Source organism: Calidris pugnax, unplaced genomic scaffold, assembly GCF_001431845.1.
Source record: "Calidris pugnax isolate Ruff unplaced genomic scaffold, ASM143184v1 scaffold593, whole genome shotgun sequence".
Classification (NCBI taxonomy): Eukaryota; Metazoa; Chordata; class Aves; order Charadriiformes; family Scolopacidae; genus Calidris; species Calidris pugnax.
In genome coordinates this window covers 296,611-306,662 of record NW_015092181.1, presented here as the reverse complement: position 1 = coordinate 306,662, position 10,052 = coordinate 296,611, and positions in this window count along the sequence as shown.

Below are 10,052 nucleotides of genomic sequence, written 5' to 3'. Positions count from 1 at the left end.
CCGCCCCTCGCCCCCCTCCGCCCCCCTCCCGGAGGGGGCCCGGGGCTGCGGGAGCCGCGTCCCGCACCCGGCACCCAGGGCCCCGGTCACCTTCGGGCAGCACAAAGCAGCGCTCCCGGGAACCCAGCGTGAGACACTGCGGTTTTTTTTTAAAAAAAAAAAAAAAAAAAAAAATGGTTGGCAGGGACTGGGAGTGGGGAACCGGCCCCACTGCCCCGGCCCCCATCGCCCCAATTCTTCTTCTTCTCATTAGAAATGCCCAGCAACATCCCCCCAGACAAAGCCACGGCAAACAAAAAGGGGGGAAGGGGAGAGAAGAGGATTTTTTTTTTCCTTTAAAAAAAAAAAAAAAAAAAAAAAGAAGAAAGGAGTGACTGAGGGCTGATGGAGGAACTGGTGACAAGAAGAAGGATGCTTTTTTTACCCTTGTCAGATGTGTGCTTTTTTTCCCCACTGTGATGAGGATATTATTAGATCAAATGGTGTAAACAGCTGTACCCTGTCCTCAAAGGAGACTTCAGCATCATACCCCCAACAGCTATTACGTTCGTGCTTTTACCTTTTCTCACCCCTCAAATGAGTTCAAGCCTGACTTTTTTTCCTTTTCCCCCGTGAGACTGTTGCAGTCTGTGGGAATCAGACCATTAATGTGAGTGGATTCCACATCACTCCCTCAGAAATTTTATGTATACCAAAATAATCCATAAATCAAAATTTTCAAACCTTTTTGTCTTGAGTAGAAGTTGGGCTCAGCTGAGCTGAGAATAAAATCTATTCAAATATGTCCATGTTGGGGGATAATACTAAAATGTCATGTCAGAAGTTTGCCCCTGGCTTACACTTCCAAGCACAGGCTGAGTCAAAGCGTGAGATTCAAACACCTCTGGTATGCAGCCAGGAATTACCCAACGTTCAGATTCGTAACCAAATCCTTTACCTTGGAGCTCCTTTCATTCCTGGTCACACTTATCCATTGCTCAGCTCAGTATTTAATGCAACTCACCACCTTCTATAAACAGAAATCCAAACCAAGAGTGCCCACACATTCAGGCTTAACTCCTCAAATTGCAAAAATGACAAGTTGGTTAAATGCCTCTTAGGGAAATGACCCCATAAATGAAGAATATCTTCGTTTTTCCTCCAACGATCAAGCTATGGATGCTTAATGTGAGATAATTTGATTTCTAGGACAAGCAGCTCCACTAATAGACCTGAAAATTACTTTTGTCGTGCTGCTTTTATTGATCTTGCTGTCAGACAGGAGGAAAGAAAAAGTAATTCCCTGCATGCAGCATATTACTTCCTATATAGGATCTTGTAGGGCTACAGCAGCATGGTTAAGTATAATAATTAAAAGACAAAGCCCAAGCCAAATCCTGTGTATATGTACTTTCAAATGTTAAAGTCACACCCACACTGGGAAGACTATAATTATTTTACGTTTTGGACAGAACCCAGCATTCATCTGAGCTTCTGGTTAGGCTCATCTCTGTTATTCTAATAGTTATTTAATAAACAGTGTGTGGAGTTTACATGAAGATAATTTTAAAATAATTTATATTTAAGTATTTCCTGAGGCCCTAAGTAACACAAGGGCTCTATGTTGTAGACAAACAGGCAAAGAACTCTTGACAGTTTACACTCTGGAGACTGAAATCATGGGCTAAGATTTGGGGAGGAATCATCACCACCTTCACTGTGGACAGAGAGCCACACACAGAAATTGAAGTTTACCAAAGTCTCTAAAGGAATCCAAGAACTGAGCTCACATCCCCAGCCTCTGCACAGTGTCTGAACCTTGAGAGCATCTTCCTTTGCTACAAGACGTCAATCACAATATTTTTAAAAACATATTTCTCAAACAACAAAACATCAGGAAACTCCAGAGTTTGCAACTTGGAATTTATCTTTTCAATGGTTTTTGAATGCAGCCGAGATTACATAGCTAACACGGTGGCTTAAAATGAATGGTCTCATTCCAGGTGCTAGAGCAGATGTACACCCATCACAGAACTAAAGTTAAGTCAGAAATGTGTTGGCAACCTGAACAGAAAGGTGATGGACTAAATGGAGAAGAGTCTTGGATTACAATTAATTACTTAACGAAACACTGAAAAAACCCACAATGACAGAAATAAAAACATTTGATAAACTGAGCATTCTTAGCAATAAACACACACATGCGCACACACAAATTCTTTAAAGATCTAGCTCTTCCAATAACAATGCCACAATTTTGTCCCTGCTGTAACGATGAAATCTGGAGTGCTGAATTTGGACTAATACTGCTTTTACTTACTAAAGCATCAAATGGCAATTTCTTTTTTTGCTCACAACTGGTGAAAGAACTGTGACTTCACAAAATAATTCTAAGACAGAGTTTGATCCTTTTCTGAAAAGCTGAGATGCAATTGCCTGTGGTGGTGAAGGACTGAATGTACTTACCCAGACTATCTTTGCTAGTCCTGGTTCCAGTGCTTTGGAGCAGATCAGAGCAATAGGTTTTTTCTCAAAGCTTCATTTTTGTAAAGCTTCGTGAGAACAGAATTTCTCAAAGTACAAAAAAAGGCAAAGAACAATACGAAAGGGACAGGTAGACCGCTATGTTTCTCTGCAAGTTGCAAGTGCAACCTACTTTTTCACTGCAGTCTTGTTAGATCTTGTTTCCCCTCACTCTTTTTTGACTAGTTCCATATAACAAGAAGTCAGTTTTCTACTTCATCATTTCAGCACATCCGTTAGAAATGAGAAATCAAGTTAGAACCTGGCAGCCACCAGCATGTTCAACAGGTGACTGGAAATATTTTGGAAGTACCTTGATTATTTGAAATTGAATTCCAGACAGATAAGGGCAATATATTTAATTCAAAGAAAAATCACTTCCTATGCTTGTCTTGGAATTTGAGTTCATCTACAGGATGTGGACAGGTTCTGGTAGTACAGAATTGACACTTCAGAATTTAAAACCTGATAGCTGTTTTTAACAGATAAGAATATTCATTTAAGTGGAACCCTTCATTTTTCTTTCCTACCTTTATCACTTGTTTCTTGGTCCTCTTATTCAACTGTTCTGCACTGACCTCTCTTGCTCAACAGTGCTATGTAGGGGAAGTGACACAATCCCTAAAAATCACCTTTTGCTACTGTGGATCACTCTGCAGGTTTTTCTTTTGTTTGCATGTAGAAAAGCAAATATAAAAGAAAAATAAACTTTTGAAAGTTCAGAACAGCCACAGCCCATATTCAGAATTAGTTAGTTAAGCATATAAGTTTAGGCATCAAGCAGGAAAATTTTACTTTCCTATGTATTTTCAAGTCATTAATGGGACCAAGTAACAAGCAGAAGTCTTTAATCAGAACAAAGCCTAATAAAGCAAATCCTTATCATGATCTAGGGAGGAGAGTACCTATCCTTTTTCAAAAGAACATGTGGAAAGGTTGAGAAGAAAAAAATTAAGGAAAGTTACCTCCAGAGAAAACTGCTGTTTTAATCTTGTGGAAGAAAGAACTCCAACCTACCATTTCACAGAAGATACCATTTGATAAAGCAAATGACATTTCTTTGTAAAAGCTGTCTGAAGTACTACTATTAAAAATAGTGCAATAAGCATAATAGTGCACATTCGCAGAAATGGCTGTTTTTCTTTAAATAAACCTTATTAATTTTTGATTGCTCTCCCTCAGTAAAAATGAAGAAATACCTTATGAGTAAGTAGATCTATCTTACAGTGGAAATAAAACACACGCTCTTTCTTGGACAATCATCTTTAGGCAAATACTCAAGATAAGTGTTTTAGATTAGAACAGCTTATTTTTAAGCGTGTGCCACAGAGCTCCATTGAAACTAATGAATGGGAACTCTTCTGCATCCACTTGTTACATCATCAAAAGTAGCAGCACACATATTACTGATTCAAACATTTGGTTTGTTTCCCGTATTTAACATAGCAGAAATGGTCATCAGCACTTCTCCTCTCCACATGATCTTCATGAAATGCCATTCTCATTTACCTATGATTAAGGAAGTCACACTGTGTTACTGTAGGACAAACAACACTTAAGTCCTTGAATACTCATCAGGCTTCTTGTGGCTTCAGCTACATACAGGACCTCTATCATTACATCATTTTATAAGCACCTTTTCCAACATTCAGGCAGTTATACTTGCTCTGAACGAGCTCCTCAGCTGAATACTGCCTTCCTGGTTCAGTGCAGCCAGAGCAGTGCCGACCTGGCCCTACCACACAGCACTGAAACCTGGGGAAAACTCTTGCTCTTCTCTTCACTCACTCTGCTTTGAAATGTTAAACGCTCAAGCACTTGTTGATACCTGGCAAAACTCGTGGTAAATCAGCTGAAGGGCTGCAGGCTATTTCCCTTGCTAGTGAGACCTAAGGACACACCTGATGCTCCACCTCCTGTATCACCAGGATTCTTCACAACAACGAGGACAATATGCTCCAGGTGTGCTGCTTTCCCCAGCACTCCCCATTTTGCTCTCACTGGGCAGAGGGGTGACTGTCCAACTCATCAGTGCTCTCTCCTCTGGGCATCCACTCCTCATCTCAAAAGAAGAGGCAGGTTTTCAGTAAAAAGTTTGCTTTTCCTCTTACCTGCCTACTTATTTAATCTACCTACAGCTCTTATTCATCCTCTAAATATTTTGGAAGGTAACTAAATACCCCAGCTTCAGTTAGCTTTGTTGGTGCACCACACTTCAAAATATTTCAAGCTACACTGAGAAATGCTGAGGCAATCAAAGCAGCAGTAATATTTGAAAAATCAGGCCTATACCAACATATTCACTCCCAACTATCCTTGTGCATGGGTGTATTCCTACAATAGCCCCATGATCTCACTGATCACATTGTACCTTAGTTAATTTAGTTTATTTTCCCAGCATTTAAATGGTTAATAATTTGAGTACTCTCTGTGTAGTACTTGTAGTACAAGTGTTGTGTTTTCCTCAGGAGAATAAGTTGAGTGCTGTGGACTAACTCATGCCAATAAACAACTCTTGTTCTGGGGTCAGTGTGGTATCCTTCAGCACATGCTGTTTTAGTTACCGATTCAGTTAAGTGCCTTACGGTACTTGCCTTGTAAATGGATTCTTGTAAAGGATTACTTTGCCTGTTTATACTGCAAAAAATCACACACGCTAACAAATAAACATCTAACCAGCACTAATTTCTAAAAGATAACAGGATTAAAAGTCACTGACCTCTCTAGGAACTCTTCCAAAAAAGAGAAACTAGACCAAAAATTAAGATTTGAATTGTTTGTTAGAAACAATTTTTTTCCGAATAAAAATCAGTTTTCTGTTGAGGCACACTGGAGAGCTGTAGTTAGTCGATCTGTTTATTTGTCACCTGGGAATTGTCCCAATTATCCTCAATTTATCCAGTGTGTAAAATTGACACAACAATTGAATTAGAGAGAACTTAAAGCTATCAATTCAGACTTGGATTTGGAATGTATTTTTCTTGTGCCACTATTTGACAAAATTGTACACAATTTAACAAATTTAAAAGTCTTGCTGTTTAATGAGGCTTTGCACTACAAATTTTTCTTCTATTTATTTAGAATACATTGCAGTGTGGCATTTATTTTAGCACTTAAAATAAAACAACCACCAAAACAAAAATCACATTGTAGATTCATTTAAAAAAAAAAAAAAAGAACAAAAAGAAAGATCATGAGTATGCACAAAAAGCTTGATCCTGTATAGCCAAGACTGTTTATTCTCTATTGTGATTTCTCATACAACGAATTAATTGTCAAAGGCCTATTTCAGGAAGCTTTCTTCTTGAGTTCAGCCCACATGCAGACTACATTTGGCATTTTCAGAGGCTCAAGGGAATTAAAACAATCAATAGCCATACAAAATATAAAGAAAATTAACTTACTAACTTGCTACTTAGTAATTGAACTCCTAGACAGTGGGAAATTTTTTTCCCCTACCGTTTTGCATTTTTTTCCATGATGATTTCAACCTGAAGCTCATTACATCTCTTGGACTAGTACAGTTTTGTTTGTTTATAGCGAAGCACTGTACTTGCATTTGTAGGTATGGAAGCTTTGAATGGAAATAACCTTAGTCTGTGACATTTTTGGGTGGCAGAAGTAAATCCTGAATGTTCTCACTTACGGCAAACAGTTCACAGCCTCAGCCTTCAAACCAGCCAGAGAACGTTTACTCTGGATAGGCATTCTTTATACTGTCAATATTTAGGAGGAATCAAGCTTTTGCAAAAGGGTAAAAAAGGGCTTCACAGCTCTTTCCAGTAACGAAACGCAGCACTACTCTTTGCCCTCTATAGTGGGAGAATTTAAGTGTCCATAGATCCTGCCCACAAATTTGTAACAAGAATAAATAAGTAAAACTGAATATCAAACTCTCAAATCATTGTGCACTATAACAAAACCCCACCCTTAAACTGGGCAAAATAACGCAACATCGAGGGAGCTAAAAGTATTTGCAAATTTGGGTCACATTAAATTACTATTTTTGGCCCAAAAAAGGAGGGAAAATTATAAATAGAAGGAAAAGCAACTGCCCAGCACATAACACCATGGTAATGTTCTTACACAGAAAACTAGCTTCACTGAGAGGGGCCCAGCTACCAGTCCCTGATCAACAACTAGTTTGTCCTTAGGAGAGAAGGTAGAGTCTCTCCTTAATGCCAAAGAAACCTCAGCTGTTTGAGCTAATGCCACAGGTCCTTCACACTGTCAATATGCCAGAGGATTTACCTCAGGGAATAATCCTGCCCTGATATTTTTCATTCTTGTTCTGCTTGTACAACTAGGAATTCCTTAAGTGGCTGAAATAAAGGGTGGATGGGAGTAGTGCGTGTTCAGGTTAGTTTTAATGTGTTACACAGTGCATTTACAAGTTGCTTTTTCTGTTTTTTAAAAGTGAATAATAGAAACAACAACTTTGTACAGGTATGGCATCCCCTTAAACTTAATGTGGTAGGGAACGGGTTGAAAATAATGAAGAGAGATTAATTTCCAGCAGCATGTAAAATACAGTACTACAGCTAATCTTATTCCTATTTAGGATTTAGAGGTGAGACCACGTTTAAGAAGTATCAGGAGCGTGATGTTGAGTGGCACTTATATACGCCATGATCACACAAATGGCAGCAAACAACTCTATGTATCCACTTCCCTGCAGGATGCAAAGCAGCTGTAGACCTTTCTATAAGACCTGCTCTCAGTGTGCCTAAATATGAAAACTCACATTTAGCTTAAAAAACCAAAACTAAATAAACTCTTCTGGCTAGAAAAAAAAACACAAACAACCAACTTGGAAAAGTTGCTTTTATTCTGACAATGATATAGAGAAAAATTCCTTTTACTTTGAAAGTAATTCTCACCTTTGCTAACTGGTGGTAACACAAGGCTAAAGATAATGCTTTGTATTGTACATGTCTTAAAAGAGAAATCCTATTCTTTTGTTGAGGAACATTTTTTAAAAAAAAAAAAAGTTCTCGAAGTTGAATTTTTTCTTTTCATAACAGCATAAGTTCCACTCTTTCACTCCATGGCATAAGTTAAGAAAACAACCCTGACTCGCAAGTACAATGGACAATTTTCAATGTGCTAGAACTGCAAAAGCTTCAAAGTTGCACACAATTGTGATTGACAGAGCTAAAATGATGCTGAGGATATAATGAGAATTGATAACTAATGAACATTGTGTTCTGTTTTATAATTTTTAGAGTAAATAGCCTATGAGACAAGCTTGTAAAGCACAGTAAACAAAAATACCTTACTTTACAGAAATTAGTTTGTAGAGAGTTTGTAGGAAATAGTTTGCGGGGCCTCCTTGGTAGGAGCCTGATGCCCTCGTACAGTCCCAAGTGCTTCTCAGCCTAAGTCTGTGGCTCCTCACCTGGGCAGCCACACGCAGGCACACTTTGTCTGCCCACTTGATGCCATAAGTGGATGTATCAGAACCACCTATGTAGGGTACAATTCCCAGACTCTAATTTCCCCTCTTACATGGAATTATTCCCAATTCTCTCTTTTTCTCATGGTTCTAAGTAGTCTGTCTCAGAATGCTTTCCCCAGGCTAAATTTGTCTTCTGTGATAAGAAGGCAATACGAGCTAGTGGAAACTTTCTGCATGTCTGCATTTTAGCAGCCCAAATGTGAAGGGGGATGTCATGCGCTGAGGCTCAGTCGTGGAAGTTTTCACGTACCATCATCTGCTGTCTGTTTTTCATCTACAGCGTAACAGCGATGCAGTGGAGACAAGAACAACCACATCCAGCTGGAGAGCACTGACAAGTGATGATTTTCTCACGTGTGCCAGGGATACATCCTCAGCACATGCTCAATAGAACTGGGCGGAAAAAATAAGATTGCTTTCTACATACTGCCAATCCTGAAACTGGTCAGAGCTTCTTTAACAAATGCTAAACTGCCACCTCTTTCAGTTAGGGTATCACCACATCATAAAAGAACACTAGCCATTTTCCCATTTCCTTGTATTTTGGGCCACGAAGGCTCAAGATACAGTAAGATAAGGAATAGATCATGCTAGAATCAGGTAAAAACTACGTACTGTTCCACTACTGGGAACACAGCAGTGGAACTGTGTAGTTTTTACTATATCGGTCATTGTCCCATGATTAAGAGACTACATCAATAATAAAGAAAGAATAACTGAGATTTAATCCTCGGCTGTGATCTGCTTTCTAGGAAAATGGTGACATGCTTTGTATAAAAGTCACTTCCCTCGTCCTAGCGTAAGGAAGGGTAAGCATTTTTTCCCTTTGAGTGTGTTTATAAATCTAGCCACTTTTCTCCATCAATTTACTACGTTTTTTTAAACATATCTGTTCATGTACACAGAGGTTTAAATATACCATTACAAAAGGCAGAACAGGGTAATTTTATCATTGAGAAGGTATGTAATTCATGAAGCACTTCAATGACACGAGAAAAAAGAGTCTCTGCATCTATGCTTCTGGCTAGAGGTATACAAATGTGAATATTCATATAGTTTTTTAAAAAACCAACCAACCACAGCTTTCCTGCAGCAGTACAACACAGGATAAGTCACTACAAGTAGGCCAGGAAACTTAATACGCTCAAATTAACTTTTCCCTGTGAACAGTCCAACCAAAAAATATGCTCACCCACTCTATTTTAATGTCCTATGAGTGTTAACACAAGTTTGTTGCAATTAAATTCTCTACTCCAAGAAGAAAAGAACATTATAAACTACATTGAACCCACCTGTTTACTCTGAAATCACTGTTGAGAAATTTTTGTGTTGGTTGGAGAATAAATTTGTTTCTGTTGTCCTTCTCTCAATCTGGATTTTGTGTCTTGATAAATTGCATGATTTGTATAACACAGCATGCCACTTCCATTGATTTCTTTATAGCAAGGCTGCTTTATTTGAAAACAGAAAATGTGCACATACTCAGATGTATGAGATACGTAATGCGGAAGCTGTCTTCCCCTGTGTGAAGAAAAAGCAACCTGGAGGCAGGAGCACAATGAACACACCTGAATCGTCTCAGTTCCTTCTGTTCTCTTAGCCAGCTGCAGTCTCTGCATGAATAGCTTGATTATAAGTGACTGCTCTGAACTGGAATTCTCTCACCCAGCTTGAATAACTCTTCAGTTTTTGACTTCTGCTATGGATGTCACTCCTTTGCACTAAGATGCCTGATTTTCACTAAGGAACAGTATGCAATTTTTTCTGTCCTAACAGGTTGATACTTCACATTCAAGATCTGCTTCCTCACAATTATTTGTGAATAATGAAAATAAAAACATGCATCTCTCCTCTCTCTTTCTGTCAATCCTTCCTTGCTGTTGGAATTGCTGCTGATCAAAAAAGTGTTCATCAGCCTCTCTCCTCTGAAAATTTCAGGTTTTATGCTGCGAGGGGAATGAGGATAACAAAAAACTATTGTTACTTGAAAAATTATAATTGACTAAGTTTCAAAGGATAACCCTGAAAACGTATTTCACCCCGTCAAGGAAATACTTATCACAAGATCTTAATCGAAGTTTAATTTTGTGCC